General features: G+C 32.8%; 1 protein-coding gene across 1 annotated transcript in view; it reads right to left on the reverse strand.

Annotated features, from left to right (window-relative positions):
* The window catches only part of LOC121117966 (XK-related protein 6), a 492224-nt gene that overhangs the window by 208951 nt on the left and 261630 nt on the right, over positions 1-21643 (reverse strand). The gene's annotated exons all lie outside the window — the stretch shown is intronic.

Below are 21643 nucleotides of genomic sequence, written 5' to 3' on the forward strand. Positions count from 1 at the left end.
AAGAATTATGAGAGGAAGGACATAAACACAAATCCCACTCCGTATTTTGCAAGGAAAAAAGCGGGAGGAATTACTCCAATATCGGTCCTCAGTTCTAATTTGAGTCCAACAAGACTCCAACTTAACAACAAATTTAAGCTCACTACTTTCATTGTTAACTATAGATTTGGCATAGATATATGCACTTCTGTTTTACACAATTGATAATGTATAATAAAGGAGCAATAAAAAGTAGATTGAACTAACTCATTTGCTTAGATATTTTGGGTTGATTGCCATTTTCATTATTTATAATTTTTTGGCAGATGCTTGTATATATATTTTTATTATTTGTAGAAGTTTTATTCTCATTGATGAGTTCCCTATGTAAGATATGATTAAAACTTATTAGATTCGCTGAGATAATTGCAGGTTTTATATCCAGTTTTGTGTTTATTACAAATCAAATATCAGCCCTTTCATGTTACATCATCATTCTGGGAAGTAAATGATGCTTAACTTACAAATTGTATTAGAATCAAAACAGTTGCTCCTAGGTGTAAACATTTTTTTTTTTTGTTATGTTTTTTAAAGCTAGTGGAGGAAGTTTGCTTAATATTTTTTTGGATATTTGTTCATTTTGTTTACTAACTACATTTCAACAACCGTGATGAGACAACTTTAACGTTTTGTCCACTCGAATAATTATCTACTCGATTTTCAAATTCGAAAAAAACCCTAGTTGGCTTGATTTTTATCATTAAACCTCATCAAAATAAACCTCATTACGCAACTTTTCATGCAAATAGAAACAAAAAAAGGCCCTAAATCATTTGGTAGTAATCCAATTCTTCCCAGCCCTGGAGTGATTAATCAATAATTGTTGATAATTATTCACAGCTTAAGAGGAGCTAATTATCATTTAACCAATCAAAATTCTGAACACTGATTATTAGAAAAGAAGTAGAAACATCCACAGTTGACAACGCCATACACTGTATATTTTTGTATCAACAATGTAACAATATGAAAATGGAATAAATAAAATAAAAATTATGTATGAAGTAAAGTTAAATTGCCCAGGTACAATAAGTGCTGCGCCAGCACCACACACAAGGGATGGACGGGTAAATTTATTAATTGTAAGAATCTTCTCATTATATGTAAGCTAATAATTGTTCTTTTGTAGATTAAATTTTTTTATTAATTATGTTATTTAATGATCAAAATATAAAGCAATAGGATTTGGATTGCATCGTATTGCTAATTAAGTCACCTTTCGGGTAGAAAAAGTTATTTCACAGAGGTTACCTACCCCTCTTCATTATCCTATTTACTCATTAAAAAGGCCGTGGACTACAATCTTAATCATGATCCAGTTGTCGAAATTTAAGTAAAATTTATCTTTCATGTATATGTATTCCCGGTTTTATTACTTAAAAGTACTATAACTTAAAGTTACTTAGACATAAAAGAAATTCGAACTTCATGCTACTGTGTTATATAGATATAATTAGGGATGGGATTTTTGGAGAGTGCGAGAAGGAGGCAGGATTGATACGCTTATCGTATTACATAATTTATACCCTTGTTCCCATCATTTGCCTATTATATGGTTTTTAGTGGGGTTTGGGGAGAAAATGAACTACTGCAACTAATTGTATCACAAATTCATATATGTAACTTTTATCCTTATTTAAATCTTCAATAGCAACTTTAATTTGATTTTTTTTCTATGCATATTTCATATAAATTGTTATTAATTTCATTTTATTCTTGCTTTTTAAGGTTTATTTTATTGCGTTAATTAATGAATAATGATCCTTTTATTCAATATCATTTTTACAATTGTTACATATGTGTAATACTACCGATTTCTTTCATTTAAAAAAAAACAACTTACATTTTTTGAGAGCTTAAAGTATGTTCTTTTCAATTATGTATATTATGTTTAATTAAGTAAAGAGATTTAAATTTAGAATTTAAAATGTGGCGTCATGCATTTTTTAAGTATGCATATTTTCTAAGAAACTAAGGAAAACCTTCAATATTTAAAATAACATTAGTGCAAGGAAGATATTATAATTTCTAATTGCTAAATTTTTATTTTTTCTAAAAAAATCCAATTCCTTTGTATAATTAACTTAATTTAATATAATTAAATAAAAAAATTATTTTATATTTATGTTTAATAAAATTATAATTTTTAGAACGCTCATTTATTAACCTAAATGGAAAGAAAAATAAAATATAATTCTTAAAAAAATTGGTTAAGGGTGGGATATTAATAACAATAGAACAATAATTTTCACAACATTTCTCAGACAATGCTCCTCTATTGGCCTTTTTGAGCAATCCAAAAGGTAAGATGAAGTCTTTTTAAAAGTTAATCGTTTCTCTTTTAGAATCTCTAGAGACTTTAGATAAAATGAAAAAGATAAGGACTACCTGTACAGAAGAGTTCCGTTCTGGAAGGCTGGGAGCGTCGCAATCCTTGGAGCGAGATGGAGGTACTCTCCATATCTCTGTTAAAACAGAAGAGAGGGAGAGTTGCTGCTCGCAGAAGAAGTACCAGAGAGAGGTTGCGATCTGAGGGCAATAATTATGCAAATATAGAAGAAAAGCTCAACTCATTGTAAAATACGAATCCCAAGGTTGCTAATTGACTGTAACATTAAATCTATTATCATAGAGAAGGCCAAACATTCGAAGAAGATAATTTGTAAAGGCATACATATTATTTGGTATGACATCTATAACGTTTTATAGTACAGAAGAAAAAGCTATTAGTGCTTGTATTTTAAATGTCAAAGCCTATATTGGCCACGGAATATAGAAGAGGAACCAATTGACACCACTCACTTTAGAGCAATTATGATATCTGCTGCATCAAGGTATACTGCATTTAAACTGAAGATACCGATCCTAAACTACGATGTATCGTAGATGTCCGCGTTTGGATTAAAAAATACTAATATATTAGGAATTTGGGAATTTTAATTTATTTCTTAAGTGGTTTGCTATTAAGGATGTGTTCCTTTAGTTTTTAGTTACTTGGATATCTCATTTATGACTATTTACTGTATCTTTTAGTAACTTGAATTTATATTAAAACATAATACGGTCACATCATGCATCGCAAGATCTTGGTATAAGAGCCAATTTATGGTCAATTTTCCTTGGAAAAATTATTTATATGTAGCCTGTAAGAGGATCTTTGTGTACTCCACGTATCAAGTTCCATCGGAAAACTTGGTACTGAAAACGAAGATCCAGAAGATATATTGGCATACATTGGGAGCAAGTGGATCACTTCAAAGAAACATTAAGGTTAAACTTCACTTATCTAAATTGATAAAAAGGAATTGTGGTCTTAATAATATAAATGATATTGAAACTACTCACCCTACAATAGCGATGCTGAAACGATGTCTTCAGGTATCCTGATTTCATCTACGTAGGTATACAATTGTATTCTGCAAAGATGGTACACGCAAATTAGCGAATAATTTGAGCAAAAGTTATGCCTACGTAATTTTATATCTTCTGGAGACTTTCTTCTCCTTGCTCGAACCTCCCATCTGAAAAAGAGATGTCAAACCCAGACCAAGTTTATTTTCATCCAAGAAAATTTCTTGACTTATAAAACAAGGTACCTCCTCCTAGAAGGAGATAGCACGTTGTTTGTTCCAATAGAACCGAAAGATTCGTGCACCTGAAAGAAGGTATTGTCTTTTTAGCTAGTGGTGAGCTTCCCACACTTCTTTTTGAACGTACAAAGGACAACTTCGAAGGAAAACACCAACATACCACTTTCCTCGACTTCATAGTGTTCATCTTCCTCAGGAACCTCCTGATAGGAATCGAACTCCTCCAAAACATGAAGACGAGAATGTTCAATTAGGTCTCCGACAGTCAGCAGTAAAGCCTTACAATCCTTGCTGCCTCGAATGTGATAATATTTTCCAAAGTGACCTCATACACTCCCTATGACCCAAAAAGTTGCGCTTTTATAGAGAAAGAGAGAAGTGACCTGATCTGAAAGGGAAAGAGGGCCAGTATATCACAATATAGGTTGGTTAGCCCAGTAAAGAAGTAGGGTCTGTAGCGCAGAAGACTCTTAATTTAATATAGCTCCAAAAGGTAGAAAGTTGTGTCAGAAGTCAGTTGAAATTGGGAGTCTATTGCAAATGGTTTATGGTTCACGGAGAACTCCTAGAAGTCGCCAGGGGCTTAGGATATCTCTGGAATCTTTTGTCGGACTTGTAGAAACACACCCTAGTTTCTTTCATATAGTAGATGGGCAGTAACGAGAATTTTAATTCCCGCCTCAAGTCGCGGGGTAAATTTTTTGTTGAGACGGGATCGACCACAATGGTTTGTGGTGTGGCGGTCGTCCCATCCAGAATTTTATTCTTGATTTCAAGGTGAGACGGAACAAATGGAAGGATAGCAAAGTATTCGTCTACACACCGACTTCATTCTTTTTCTTTACCGGGGACAATTACCTCAAAAACAATAAGGCACGCAATGAAAATGGCAATGTTGGACAGTGGTGCATCAATTACACTTGGGATCTTAGTCACTAACGAGGATTCGAAAATAGTATTACGGAACCCTTTTATATATTTTGAAAAAAGTGGTTCCGATATCGAATGGCTACATCCTCACTCTAAACTAATAAATCAGCAATGCGTAATAAATACTGCACTTCTCTATGCCTTGCCTATTGAAAATTCAGAATACCTTTTCTTCCTATTCCGTGTGGCCATTAATTTACAGAGTGGAGGAGATAGTAAAGAAGAAATGGAACTGTAGACTCACGAAGGGTGATTGGCTAGTGTCAACGGCGTCAAGTGACCTAGAAAAGTTCAAAAAAAGAAGCCTTCATAACAAAAATGGATCCAGTCATGTACTTTGCAAGGACTAATAAAAAAGAAATACCTCAAGCGATGGAGAAGCAGGTCTATAGATCAATATCAATTATGGACAGTTTTGATGAGATTGAGATTTGGGTTAAATAAATATAAAGAAGTGCAATAATGAAATTTGTGTATTTAACTTTTTTTTATTTCGTTATAGTTTTTTAAATAGTGACCCTATAAACATTTTTATTGGTTAAAGTATTGTTGGATCATTTAAGTATTGTTTTAATTTATAATGTGTATTTTACGTAAATAAATTTAGCTTTAGAAAAAAATAATAATAATAGAATGTGTTCTTGAAGTTAAAAAAAAATACTAAGTGTGTTGAAATGCTAATCAATAATTTGCATAGATGTTTATACGTCTTGATACTTAATTGAAGGTAAATTGAAAAGAGTAAGTACTTTATGTCAAATAAATACATACATAATATATGCAATTAGTGATTAGTTAAAAACCGATTTATGTACGGAACATAAATTTATAAAATTGTAATTATACAGTATTTTTTATATCTGTATATATTGTATATATGTATCTAATCAGTAAATATATTCTTCATATAATAATTAAATACGCTTATTCCACGGTGAAATTTATGTGCCTGTTTCATGGGAACATGCCATTGAAAAGGTCTAAAAATATGAAAATAAATGACCCTGCAAATATTTTGTATGGTACACCATACTTTTTATAATTTATAATAAATTAAAATATCTCCGGCTAAATAATGACTCCTTAATTATGAATGATGATCATATAGATATATATTATAACGGGAGAAACAAGGACAAGTTCAGTCTCAAGTCTTTGCTTACAAGTCCAAGTCCTTCAATATATTCATTGATTGCAATTGGAGTCCTTCAATATTTTCATCGAGTCCAATTAGAGTCCTTCAATATTTTCATCGAGACCAATTGGAGTCTTTCAATATTTTCATCGAGTTCAATACTGTCCACATTTAAAAATAATTTTTAAGAATGGATGCTTTTAAATTTATATAGCCTTTGATTGTGTGATCAAGTCGAGCCTCGATTTTCAAGTCCTTATCTCATCCTATAGGTATATTCAGAATATGAATGAATATCAATGAAGCTGTTGCTTTGAACAGGGCCAAAAAGAAGTGTAAAATTTTTTATATAAGATAATAATTTCTCTTGGGGCCCCAATTTTGTTATCTTTTTTACCCTTGTCGGTGACATTTATAGATATACGAACAGTAGTGCCAGGCATTGTCCAAATTTTTTTACCGTCGATAAACAAATAAACTTTGCTTTAATAAAATAGAAGATAATTCCCTAATAAATCATCAGTGTAACTCAGTCATGAATATTCTATGTCCCGCCGGTATTTTAAAAAAATAAACCGAAAATTAACTTGGTAACCTTCACAATTTGAAGAATGTTTGAGAGTAGAGCAGCTTAGCTGTCATGAAGTTTTATTAGATTAGCTGTGAGCTGCCCTGAGAGAGATGGAAAGAAAGAAAGAAAACACAAACCATACTCCGTATGACGCAACCTCTGAAGCTCACATTTTCAGTTAGTTATTCAAAGGATATTGTTTATTACTGTTGTGATTCTTAGGACTTATAATGTCATTAATTACATGTGTGTGACCCGTAAAAAGTAAAGGAATCAGTTCTTGAACAGCAGCAAGTCTTTGGGAGGCATTATTTCTTCCTCAAATCACGAGGTGGATAAGTATCTATCATAAAAGATGTGATTCCTGCTGCAATTATAATAAAAAAAATTGAGTAAAATTTTTGATTATTGATGCAAGAACTCCGATCTTACATTTTGATCATCCATGTCCATAATTTTAAACAAACTATTAAATATCTAGAACAAAAGTGAAAAACGGAAAGGAAAATTGAAAGGTGATTAGAATAAGAATAAATGGGGGCTCTTTAATAATAATTATTATTAGTGTTTGCGCATGGTTATTTGTAGCACAATCAAAGTGGCCAAAGAATATTTAACAGCCAATATATAGAGCGTTTTCATATGATATCAGTATTATTGATATCGGCCATTTGGTTGGGTAAACTAGTAAATTTTATATAGAAGTGTACTTATGCATTGGAATCTGCAAGAAACTGCCTTTTTTTCGAAGTATCAGAATTGCTTATCGGAATCGGCTCCGTACTGCCGATTCCACCGATACCTATCCATAATTATTGATACGGATAATTAAAAGCGTCCGTAGGAAGAGGGCAAAAGGGGCTGTAGCCCTCCTAAATGAAGGACTTTTTTATTTTGGCTAAAAAATGTAATTTAAAAAAAAAGTTTACATATTTTTGAAAAAAATTTCAAATATTAAATTTTTATTGTTATTCTCCGTTAGATATTTTCTCTTTAATAATAAAAGAATAACAGCTTGATATTTTTTTTTGTAGAATGTCGTGAAGAGCCTAGGAGTACTTCATTCTAGACGGAATACTTTATAAGAGACAAACTCACAATCTCCACCAAATAATGAAACATTCCATTTACTTCCATCCTCTTCCAAAGTGTTAATTGTGTAAACATCTCAAAAAGTCTTCCAAATATGGATCAATCACTTGAAAATTGTTACAAGAAAAAAAATACTTGTGAGCATACTAGTTACTATATTCATTTATAAATAAAAATAATTATTATTTAATTAAAATTTTTGGAAAAAAATTCAAAAATCCCTTAATTTCTTAATATATGAAATATTTTTTTAAATATATTTTTTAAAAGTAATTGTAAATTAACAAGTGGAGGTATAATTTTTATAGGTCCTAAAAAGCGGATTTGTGAATTTACTCTTCATAAATACGGGTATCTGTGAAGGTCATGAAATATCAAAATAGATTTATTTATAGCGGCTTGTACTTTTCTAAAGTCTCTTTCATTAGCATTACATAGACTATTGGACCAAAAAAAATCAAATTTATCAATTTTTTTTAAAGTAAACTCTACAATCCTTTTAAAAATAATCATTTAAAATTATGAATTTGCAATTAACTACATGAAATTTTGATTTTTTTAAAATATGGTAATTGTAAGCCCTTTTTGACTCTTATTTCTTGAAATAAGCTTCAAATTGCGTGTTTTCTTTGCTCAAACGCCTTAATACGTCCTCAAAGTGCTATATTTCATGATTAAAAGATGGATTTCCAATTAGATTATTAACTAGCTTATTTGGTTATACAAATCCAAATGAACAATAATATACTTCTCTTACTCTTATGAGAGCCTACGGTAGAGTCCAAGTTTGGGGAAGTAAATATAGCAAAAAAAAGGATGCTATGGAAATGCAAGACTTCACTAGAGGTGGATTTGGTCAAGACACGAGCCCGAGACCCCGTGGCCCCAATATTCTAGCCCAAAATATATTTATAATGTAATATAATTCCTTTGCTGCGGATTGATGACGGATATGATTTAACAATTTTGATTTAATTTGATAAACATGCACTCTACTTTTCTTTTTTAAACCTTTGGTTACACTCTTGTTGTTTCGTAGAATGAAAAAAAAAAGATTTCCGAGTTTTAATTTATTTATTTATACAGTATATATATGTATTTACATATAACAATATAAAGTTTTGTAGGATTTTCAGGACAGAGCGTTGCTATTCGTTTCAGACCATGAGCTAGACAAGTGACATGCAACATCATTCGAAAATGTTTTTTAAGGTTTTTGACTGCTTTAATACAATATGAAACTCCGTCGGTAATGAAAACCTTCAGTCTTTCGCCTCTCAAATCTGAGCCAAGAATGTTGCTGATACTTTTTATGGCAACACTTGTAATAGTTTTATTGTCGGCTTTGGTAACATTTTTTAAATTAATGAGATAAGGACAACCCAAAAAATAACCATCTAAAGGACCAACCAACACAACACAAGAAACATAATGAATTATTGTACGTACAAAACCAAATCTCTAGTAAATACTTTATCTTAAACTTCATCACGAAGCAACTTTACACGTTTCTAAAACTTATGAAAATAATCAATACTTAGTTCGTAGTTACAGGTTACTTATTATATATGATTAATGATAATGAGTTTTGATATGTTTTCTCCTCAAGAATGAAAAAAAATGATGTCAGATGTCACTCACAATCTCAGGGATCCATTGAGAGCGCCAATCGAGACATTCAGGACATTGTTATGATGTGGCAGCGTTACGATATGACAAATAAGTGGGCTGACGGATTTTGGTTTGTGCAATATGCAAAGAATCACCGCTTTCACTACGGTATTGGGCGAACTCCATCCGAAGCAATGTATGGCCATCCAATACAGGTCGGATGAGAGAGATTGCATTTCTTAAAGGAGTGCAATATAATCACAGAAGAACATCTGTTGGAGATATGTGGAAATGAAGACAAGCAAAGGCCCGAAGTGGAGGGCATAGAGAGAATATTAGATATTGACAATAAGTGAGTATTCTCTCAGCAGCTTGTAACTGGACAACAAAAGCGTTTCATGTGCGACTATAAATGCCACTCTTCAGCACCATGTATCGTTGCCATTGGTGAAAATGTCGATGATTTGACAAATATACATTGGCAATCTGCAGAGGATCGCCAAGAACAACAAAAAGGAGCTAATAACAAGTAAAAAGAGTAAGTGAACCGAATGATGCAACTCTCCTCACGGTGGTTAAAGGAGGCTGAGGTAGGATAGTGTACCAATGTGTCATAGTACCAATTACAAGGATTGACCCACAACTTCTTGGCAGTTGTGATTAATGTAACAGAGACAGGATATTATTAGTATATATATTTAATTTTTTTAAAGTTTATTGTAAGAAATTTTATTTTAAAGGGTCTTTGATGCTCAGGGAAGCAGTGGCGGTGGGTCATAACCCACTTTTTGGTCATAAATGAGTTTGATTGTCTGAATACAGTATAAATTTCAATGAAAATGCACACGACTATCAAATTTCTTGCAATGAAATTGGATCCTTATTAAATCCTTAATGATAAAATTGCTTGCAATGAATTGTTTAAAAATCCAATTTTCCAAAATTATTTTACCTGACAATGTAAATAAAAGTAAAATTGTGATAGATCTCTTGGACGTGGGAAAATTTTGAACGTAAAAACGTTTTGGGACCCAGCGAGTTCAGGGGGATATTGAAGTATTCTTGCCTCTGAAAACAGTTATTGATGTTTTTGATTGGTTATCTAAGGCTACAACAATAAATTCAATTTGGTATAGTGCTACCATGATGACTATATATTGACTAAGTATGTATTTGGCATTCAAATTTGCCACGGGGATATGAGATCCATGTATTTTCTCCCAGCAGATTTTATGATAAACGTGAGGACAGTTTTAGTGGTTTGATTGTTCTCAGTTCTTAGAAACTTGCCTCTAATAAATTCCACATTTTGAGCAGTGTAGACATCATCAACTATGAGAATAAGATTTTGTTCTCATCTGTTCAGGTCCTTTATTCTGGTACTTAAATATTGCAAGGTTGAAACTCGCAAGCCTGCCTCCACAGATACTATATTTGAAAGGGCACTAAGATGCTTGAGACATGGAATTGTGAGAGTATTTTACCTATAAATTTGGTCGTAGAGGGTAGTACTCATATTTTGCCAAAAAAACAAACATAAAGAAGTACCCCCTCAGTTTTGGGTTCTGGAAGAGTCTGGAAGAATGTTCATTATTAAACATTCCAACTTTAATGTTTAGGGTGACTCCAAATCTTAGGAATCTTGTAATGTATAAAGTAAGTTTATAACGATGTCACAACTTTCATACCCCTGTCTACATTCTTTAACATAGCATTTCCGTCTAATTCTATTCCAAGAAGAGACACCCAAAAAGCACTATAAAGTACATTGAGAACAATAATGTCGTGACACCAAAACAAAGTCATTCTTCTTCTAAATAATCTGTAATTTCAATAATACACTGCAAAACATCAAGTCACTTTATGGTGCCGGTGTGCGTCTATTCCTCTGAAGAGGGCAGTCCAAAAGCTTAGAGACATCCATGCCCCTAGAAGACTCGATTAAATATGATTCTGGGAGAAAAACCCAAGTCGTTCCTTTTTTTTTTTTTTTTTTTTTTAAATGATAACAAGAGTACCAAAACTAAATTGTGGCCACTCTTTTGATATTAAGGAGCTATAAGGTTATCGAAGTTTTGTTTTCTCTTCATTGAAAAAATAAAAAATTTGTCGAAAAAACTTTTAAACACGCGTATAAATGTTCCAATAACCGAACTAAGTCGGTCCAACAAAAAATATAGGAGTCTCAGACTGGGTTAGGATTTCCAGACTGAAACCCAATACTTATATTTATGCCTTTAAGATCGTGGATATGTATAAATGACAAAGTCATTGAACAAAATTTGTTTAATGTATCAGCCCTGGTATCCGATTTGGGAATATTTATAGAACATGATTGGATGAGACATCAACATTTTGGGGAGTGATGCATGTAGTTTATTGACCTAAGTCCACTGACACCTCTGATTTATACATATTTGAGAATCATAATAATTACTAGGAGTTGCTCTTTTTAATATCTATTTATTATTGGTCATTTTAATAAAAGAAAAACAAATATTAAAAACGTACATAACATAACACAAATAAATAATCGGAATCAAGTTTATTAATAAAAGAACTCATGCACTACATACTTCCCCCACCTCAATTTATTTGGGTTTTAAATTATAAATAAAAACAAACCTCTTTCTGCCAGCTATAGTCAGTCGAAAACTTTCCTCATTTTTCGGTCAACCTTATGTGGGCCACTATAATATGGTTTAAGAAAAGGTTTAATCCGAGAAATTTAGAGATTAACTTATATTGTGTTAAACAATATAGTAGTATTATTATCCGATGACGTTGGTTTTTTCTTTTGATTGTGTTTGGTATTAGTTTTGTAATTCGCCCTTCTTTAAAAAGGAAAAATAACCTCGGAAGATGTTGCGTCTTGACGAGGGAGAGACGCAAGCTTATTTATAATAGGAGAGATCCAGGATGACCGGGAGAGATGAGAGGAAGAAGGACGTGGAGGAATGATACTACACTAGATCATGTGTGTTCTAATTATACTCTAAATATATTTACATAAGACGACACTATTTATAATACACAAAACTCAGTACTTAAATACATAAACGATTATACAGGAAGATAAAAACCAGAAAGGACATATTAAATACATAACATCACCCCCCAAGCACCAAATCCATGGCGGTGCTTAAACAGGTTCCTCTCCATGAACAGCAGCCTATAGATCCGCTCCATCCATGTCCAGGGGAGGACAAAGCATTCGTCCTTGTATTTTAAAAGTTTATCTCCATAGACGTGCCGTGCTCTCAGCACGCGCACCGGAGAAAGGAGAACAATACTCCTCATAAAGGTTTCAAGGACCCGAGCACCTTGCTCGTCCCTGGGAGAAATAACATTCACCCTTGTTGAAGTTTTAAGGACCCGAGCACCCTGCTCGTCCCTGGGAAAAACAACACTCACCCTTGTCGAGGTTTTAAGGACCCGAGCACCCTGCTCGTCCCTGGGAGACATCTTGCTCGATGTACCCTCATCCAACTCTGGATGATCCACAAGAGAGACCGTTCCACATCCATCAACCAATGATGTGAACGGGAGAGTAGGAACAGTAGAGAACCAAAAGTGCGTAGGAACAAATCCATTTTTAATTATGTGGTCCCTCACCCGGACACACACTTCACTTCTTGAAAGTGACCAAGGTTCTCTTCCTTCCTCCACGAGGCCCAAACATAGGCACAGTCCATATTGCTCCGCCTTCCGCAAACGAACGAGCGTTCTCCCCATCGACGAAAAAGGGCTACCCAACTCCAACAGGGCTAGCTTCGCCGACGATCCCACAGCAGGGAGGTCACGTGATCCTGATCCCATCCTCGTCGCCAATGTTGCGTCTTGACGAACGAGAGAGTCAAACTTCTTTATAAGGTGGAGAGATCCAGGATGACCGGGAGAGATGAGAGGAAGAAGGACGTGGAGGAATGAAACTACACACTGTTTATACGCTCATGTGTATTCTAACTATACTCTAAATATATTTACATAAGACGACACTATTTATAATACACAAAACTCAGTACTTAAATACATAAACGATTATACAGGAAGATAAAAACCAGAAAGGACATATTAAATACATAACAGAAGATCAAATGGATTCTCCTAACACTCATTTAGCAGGAGAAAAAGATTAACCCGCTTTTACAGTCGTCCTTAAATCCAACAATATTTGTGGTAAAGTTTCAACCCATTTAGGAGTTCTATGCTCACTTTCAATAAGCCCATTGTTCTGAGGATGAGTATGAATCTTTTTCACCTAATTTTTAATAAACTTCTCCTAAATGAAAGAACAGAATTGTCTGCCTTCATCGGTTGTTATATATGTAGGATAACCGTACCTAGAAAACTAATTTTTTTTTAAATGATGGATGATTCCTTCAGTATTTGCCTTTACCAAAGGGTAAACTTCCAACCAATTGGTCGTTCTATCTATAATTGTAAGAGCCATCAATTTCTCATTCGTTTTAGGGAATGACCCAACTAAGTCGATATTGATATGATATAACTTTTTATCAGGAGATCTAATTTTATCAAAAGGAAGCTTAATTTCGCGAGTATTTTTTGACCTGTTGTAAACATCACAGGTCCCAACAACAGTTTTAATGTCAGAAGACATATTAATCCAATAAAATTGACTATGAAGTTGTCTGAACCTACTTTTTACTCCTCTATGAGATTCATCAAGGAAACTTCGGAAGAACTCAGATACAAGTGACTTAGGAACAACAGGTACTCCAGTTGAAGCTCTGATATCCCACCAAATCTTTTCTCTGTCAATACTAATTAGTTCAGCCAAAGGATAAGTTTCATAGATCATTTCTCTTTCCCTAATTTAAGAAGAATGGGGAAAATATTTGTTGGGCCCCTTTGAGTTTTTGCAAATTGAGGAGAAACCAAAGGTTTATTATCAGTAAGACAAATTATTTCTTGGCTTCGACAATGTGACTGAAATGCCTAGAAATTTCCTTCACCGAAAGAAATTCTCTATCAAATGGGGAATAACGTTGTTAAGTTAAAGTTAAAAGTTCTAGTTCTAAGTTCAGTTAAAGTTCTACTAAAGAAACTTAATAGAGAAGACACACATCTTTTCCCCTGTTCAATCCGACCCCTTTATCTGATGCATCTTCACATAGTCGTATCTCCTTCCCAGGAATAAAATTTGCTTGGATCGTATCTATATACAGACCCTTTTTAAATTTCTTAAAGGCTCGATGTAATTCAGATGTTCAGATCGTTCTTTTATTTTTTATAATATCATAGAAGAGAGTAAAAAGTTCTCCTAAATATAGAATGAACCGACGGTAATAGTTCGTAGATTCCAATTAAATTCCAATTAACCTGTTTGACAGTTTTGGGAATATTAAATATTTAAAAATCGATATTTTCTTGTAAATAGGACTTATTCCCCTCTTAAAAATAGTAAATCCCAAAAAAATGACCTTTTGGGTACAAAATTGGCTTTTATTTCGATTGTAACTTAAGCCATTTTCATTAAGAACCCTCGTAATTAGAAGATGATAGTCATCTTCTTTTTGCGCATATGTAATTAAAATATGCGAAACACCCTTCAATATTTCCAAAAAACCTATCAATCATTTTTTGAAAGGTTCTTTTGGTGTTTTTCAAATCAAAGGCATTCCAACATACTGGAAAAGTCCACAGGAAGTGGAAATAACTGTTTTTTCTTTATCCTTTTCTAGCATTGGAATTTGGTGCTACGCTTTAACAAATCTAATTTTTCTCTAAACAAACACGATTTTAATATAAATTGATTCATAGAAATTAGAAATACGCCGTTAACAAAGTTAAGAACTTATAATCTAGTCGTCCAATATTATTTTTACTGAAATTGATTGAGTACATTTGGTGGCGTAAATTACATTTATATCTATTATGGAAGCATATATTCATATTTAAACATCATATTGTAAAGGCTACCAGATTTTCTATTCCCAATTACCTTGAACTCTGTATTCAATCTATCATTAGATTAATATTTTGGTGTAAATCAAATACCATATCATATTATACATCTGTACATATATATGACTATATTGTAAATAACGCTATATCCTAGAGCATAAATATTATATGACTATTGATGTGAGTCTACAACTGAAAAGATTTTTCTCTCCCCTTCGGGTTATTTTTCCTCTATTTACACCCTTATAGAGCATTACTTGACATACACTCTAATGACTATTATATTTTTATAATATATTTTTATCATGGATCATTTGAAAATACTGAAGAAAAAATGCGAGAAAAATAAATAACTCGTTTTCTTAGACACGTCGATATAAGATACAAATGTGCCTAAAGTTAGTTAGTAGTAGGAATGTATCGGTCCCAAAATGTTTTTTTTGCATGATAATTACAGGACAAACATTGGACGTATTTTTTTTTTTTAAATGTTTTGTCTGATTATAACAAATCATTTCTTATCTTGACGAAGACTAACCGAAATGTAATAATACAAAATTTGACAAAACCATACGAAATTAACACTGAATTTGAGCTCTAACTTTGTTAAAATCAGCTGCCTATTATAAAACTTTGGAGGTATAAAATGGTTCACTGCTAAGGACAGGGTAATCTTCAACAATAAAAATAAGAATAGTACTGGGAAAATATCAGAATTATATAGAAATACAATACAATTTATATATTATATATTGTTCCTTTTTAATTATTGCGTCGATTTTTCAGTCGTTTGTTGTTGTTAATAGACCCTTTTTCGAAAGTGTGAGGCCAAAACCCTCTACAATGAGGATTTGTGCGCCACTGGTGATTTCCGTCAATCTGCTGCATTCTCACAAGATTTGGTTTGTTATTTCTCTTGTTAAACCGCAGAAAACATAATCTACTTTGTAATATTTTCTCGTCGTTTCAAGAGTAACCGAAAGTAACCTGTACTAAAACCATTTCTCTGGAGCGGTTAGATACATATTTTTAATGGCTTTGATGCTGTGGAGTTTTGGGATTTTACAACGGCTAAATATGCAATAAAATGAGTAAGTGTAGGTTGTGTTAGACTTCCTCTCAGATACCATGTGGAGAAAGTACTCATCTTGATTTGAAAGGAAAGTATTGATCGTTAGACTATTAAAAAATGTCCTAAGACTTACCTATAGAAGGAGAAGCCAACTGTTTTACAAGATAGTTTGACTCTTTTATATATGCCGATACTTCCAATGCAAAATCTGTAGTAAAATTGGAGCTAATGCAATTTTTCAGAGGGATTTCCCATCCCAAGGAGACTACATGTTTTTGATAACTTCCCAAGACCCATCACAAAATCCTTTTAGTCTAGTCGAAAATCACCATGTTTTTCGAAGACATTGTATAAGCCCGAATATGGGCGATTAGTGTATTTTAATCCTTTCGTAACAAGAAAGGGGCTCAATTAGGCGTGCCAAAAGTGTTGTGTGTCCCACAATTTCCGAATCCTATAGGAGGTGAGGCATTTCCAAAAATTAGCAAATGATATCACGTTTAAGCCACCATGTTTTATTGGATTATTTATTTTTAGTTGATATATATATTTTTTTAAATTTTAAGGAAATAATCTTCAATTTTCATTTATCTCAGAAGTTACATTCAGACAAAAAGGAAATATTCGCAGCAAGTGGGTGATTTTGGGCACGATGTACGTGTTCCATGCGCTTATTCTATCCCATGTGCATAAATTTTGGTAAGAGTAATGGCTTAAAGATATTTATATTCTTGAGAGGATTTCTTTGTAATTCAACAATATGCTATCGTGGCCAACTCATGATCCTAATAATTGAAAGTTTTTTCCAAAACTAAATTGTGGCCACTCTTTTGATATTAAGGAGATATAAGGTTATCGAAGTTTTGTTTTCTCTTCATTGAAAAAATAAAAAAAAATCGAAAAAACTTTTAAACACGGGTATAAATGTTCCAATTGATTTTAGTATTTTGATAGGACTTCCTGAAACGCCATAGTTAGGTCGCCTGCATAGCAAAGACATTTTGATGTTCTGACAGGTAGTTGAAATTATTTTATCCCGGCTTCTGATTGCACATTGCAAATAATTTTGTCTAAGAATAGGATGAAAATTGTTGCAGACAGAAGATCCTCTTGGCGGACACCCCTTTTATTCTTAAAATAACAGCACTTGTTTCCATACCTTATGACTGTTTTATTTCTTGCTAATGTAATGCTTATCCTTCGAATGATGTAGTCTCCAAAATCCTTTCCGTAGAGGGTTTGATAACGTATTCATGTGATAGAGCATGATAGGCCTTTGCGAAATCCACAAGCCATTAACGACAGCTCTTGGTCACTTTCTATATGCGTTTGTAGAGTCAAAGGAATGCAGTAAATTAGCTTATGTTTTAAGAAACTATACTGGAATTTATGTAAAGTTTTTATCCAGGACTTTGTTTATGCGATTTAAAATAATGTATGTAAAAATCTTGTTAAGACAGTTTTGCAAAGTAAGAGGTTACAAATATCAATAAATTTTGAATTTTTTTTTTAGGAATCACTATGATATTTTCATCAGAGGCATATTAAGGAACATATCTGAGCCTCATTATCTTTTCGTAAAATTATAATAAAATAGGAGTAATATAAAGTACATATATATTTTTTTATAAAATTCAAAACCAAAACCAGATGGTCCACGATTTTTATTCGATTTAGCATTTTCTCTCACGGCAGCTAAGATTTCTTTCTTGTCTCGTGAAATGTTTCTCGATGAAATTATTATCATCCAGAGGAATTGTGAATCTACATCTCAGTTCTTCGCAAAAGTATACAGATCGAAGGGTACATCTACAATATTTCTTATGTGCTGTACAATCGAAGCATTGACACAAGTCGGAGAAGAAGGTTTTTATTTAGCCACATATTTCTGTAGGGTCTTCAGATATTTTTCCACTAGCTAGTACAATTGACAAATCCTTTACTTTTGTTTCTTTGTTTCTCCTTCATACCACATTGTAGTCTTGAATTAGAAAAGTCTTCGATGTTGTTCATTTTTATTTTGGTTCTAAATGCTAGGTCAGAATCTGGAATGATTTGATCCAGTTGGAATATTTTTTCATGATCTGAAATATCCTTTTAGTTTATATTTTCAATGATATCAATTTTCCTATTCCTATTGGCGAAATCTCGGGCTCCAGCTTGTCTTTTTATAGCTTTGATCCTATAATAGCATCTTTTGTTTTTCATAGAAGACTTGGCATCCTGTTTCGACATTGTATAATTTGGTCTCAATTATAACCACTATCTCATCCTTTACTTTGGGTAGGTCTAATAGCGATTAATTGAGTTTCCAAGCTTTTTTATCACCATGATTTGGGAAATGTATCAAATTAATCAAAATGTACAGTCCCTTGGGGTCAGATACATATTTTGGATTTGATTACTTTGCATGACTTAACGGATTGCTTTTGAGTACCACTCAATAGAAAGAGTTCAATTCTTGAGGACGCGGGTTTGGAGGATTTTTCAGAAGGAAAAGAATGTGTTTAAATGTTTCAGCTGCGTCATAGAGATCATATGATTTAATGATGGAACAAAAGTATTTTTTTTACGCTGGCACTCGTGCTTCCATTAGGATTTGTAGAGTTCCTTTTTATTGTCCAGTTTGATATTAAAATCTCGACTCATAATTGTTGGCCTGTGAGCCAAAATTGTTATAAGTTTTTTACTATAAATATCATGTTGTCTGAATTTGGGCCATAAATTTCCAGAGCATCAAAAACTATTCCCTGAAGGTTAAAAGGATACCTTTATAAAGTTCCCATCTGATTCTCTGAATTTAATTGTAAGTCTGAATCTCTTGTTGATCAGCAGTGTTACTCCACGTTTTGGATATGAAAGTTGCTTGTCGAAGGTTCACATTATATTATTTTCAATCTGGAATGACATTGTTGTAAATTCCCGGAGGAGAACAACCAGACATATTATCTCTTAACAGAGCAAGCTGATACAATTGAAAAGAGCTAAGAAAATTCTAAAATTTCTTGAGGCCAACAAAAATTTAAAATAAGTTTTGCTCTTTTCTGATTAAAATTTTTCACCGTTGCAGAATAGCCACTACATCACAATTGAACATCCAGACAATGTCTCAGCTTCAACGAGTCATCTCTTCTGAATAAAAAATCCAGTGGCCAGCACAGTCAAACTCTGCCCTCCATTTTTATTGAGAGGAAGGAGCGGCTAAATACAGATGCTTACATCAAACGTCTGGATAAGAAAGCCAGATAAAAGTTCGGGGACAACTTTGTCTTCACTCAATAATGAACTCCGTGTCATTGCACCGCTAAGACCCAGGCCTTCCTGAGGTACAACTTTCCAAACATTTGGGGCCTCAAAATTTGGCCACACCCCTCTCCAGATGTGAAGCCCCTTGGACTACTCTATCTAAGTGCTTCTGGGGGAAAGGTTGTGCACTACTCCTCATAGGAGTCTCCAGTCTCTAAGGGCTTCCCTCAAGAAGAAGTGGACCAAGTTTGAGTCTGACTACGTAGTCAAGGTCTGGAAGGGATATAGGCCTCGTTTTGGAGAAATTATTAGAACTGAGGGCTCACGATTGAATAAAAGTAGTACCGAGCACTATTTTTAGATATTTTGTAAAATAAATGTCCCCACAAGGCCCTGTGTTTAAATTTTACTCATGAAAAATTGAACAAAATAAAATATGTACCACATTGACATTGAACACACCTGCAACAATTAATTGAAAAGACTACTTTATTATTTATTGTATTAAAAATATTAATATAATTTATATAGCAAAACACTATTTACAGTGCACCCTATACACATATTCGTTTCTATATTCACACGCCGGCAATATTTCCTTAATACGACTTTATTGCTATTTCTTAGATAAAAATATGATTAACATGCCGGACTACTATATACAGTGCACACGGTCACACTTTTTCTTATATTAATACAATATTAAATAATATTTAAACTTTGCTTTATAAATATAGATATTTATATTATTTTGGTACTCTTTTTTTTTAAATACACGGAAGTTAAGCTATAATTTTTCTTTCAGAGAGAGAGAGATAAATGTTAAAGCCACAACGATCTATTAAAAAAAGAACAATAAATAAAAAAAGAATTATAATGTACTACCCGTTTTTCCTTTTCTAGTCACAAAACAGTTATTTTTCTCAAAGTTTTGTCCATATCAACGTTATTTATGTTTTTATTTTTGAGATTGAGCTGATTTTAGGTATTGTTTTTCAAATTTTTAGAAGAAAGAAGAAATTTTTAACTGGTAAAATTTAAATATGGATGGAGAATAACTTCAAAAGTGAACTCGATAATGATTTAATTTATAATGCTAAAAGTAATGGGAAGATCAATGTTATTTTAGAAAAATTGAATACGTGTTATATACAATGAGAACACAAGAGGATATTGCCCATGAAGGATTGATTAGTAAATAATACAAAATATTATATTGTGTTTTATTGAGCATATTTTCTTTGAGATTATTTTTGTGAACGATTTTTGTATGCCCAAACTTTGAAGCTTTTGTTTTGTTTGTATATGCCTGAATGAATTTTTTTATAGGATTGTGTTATGATGTATTATTAAAAAAATATTTGAAGGCTAGGAAAAAAAGCTAGTGTAATCCATACCGCGTGGAAATTTGAAATTAAGAAAGTCCACATTTTTTTTCTAATTCCTTCATAATTCTAATCATATTCGTATTACCAAAAAATATTCCAGAGGATGCCTCGTACATATATATTCAATTTTGCAAACATTAGCTTTGACTATGAAAGTAATCTTCTCACGGAAAGTAATGCAAGTCTTACGTACGCAGTCTAACCAGACTTTATTTTCAAGTGCCTTCATGGCTAACAAACTCCTATGTCGCTTATTACATGCCTTCATCTCAACATACGGCTAGACTGAATAGTTAAGGGGGATTGCATCTGGCTATAGGGTGGACATTTTTTTTATAGTAAAAATTATTGAAGTAATTTTCGCCTTGTGTGCAGGAGCGTCATCCTATTGGAAGACTGTATTACCTACACTTAATTTTTTCCAATTTAGTAGTTATAATTCAATATTTAGCTTCCAGGGAACTAAATGAAGCCTGCCGAAATAATATTCGATGCTACAAAGCCCAAAGTCACGGGTGATGCAGGATTTTTTTTTTTTTGTGGTGGTGATGATTCTTTTGATGTCGTAATGATTCTCTTAGCATTTTGTATCTCCTTAAAACTAATAAAGGGTTCGTTACAACGGTTATAAAATGAGTGTTCATAAAAAAAATGTCATCAGGAAAAAGTTACAATTCTTCCAGCAGATGTAGATTTAAGTCAATTTAAAAGTCTAATGCATCGTTGAAGATGGGTTTCTTTCATGCTGTATGTAAGGATAAGCCTCTCTAAGGACTTAAAACTAAGTTTGTTGCACATTTTTTATTAATTGCAATATAAGAGACTCCAAGATCCATGGGATGATTTAAAATGACATAGTTGGAGTTCCCGTAATGCAATTTTTGACAATTTTCACTTTAATAATAAGTTTTCTTCCTAGAACCATACTTCCTTTCCAAGTTCCTTTCACATTCCGAATTATTTTTCGTCTATGTAAACAGACTTGATAGAAACTCCAGTAATCTTTCAAATATCAGTTGGAGTGAGATCCGTTCGAATTAA

The sequence above is a fragment of the Lepeophtheirus salmonis genome, chromosome 1 (genome assembly GCF_016086655.4).
Source record: "Lepeophtheirus salmonis chromosome 1, UVic_Lsal_1.4, whole genome shotgun sequence".
NCBI classification, from domain to species: domain Eukaryota; kingdom Metazoa; phylum Arthropoda; class Copepoda; order Siphonostomatoida; family Caligidae; genus Lepeophtheirus; species Lepeophtheirus salmonis.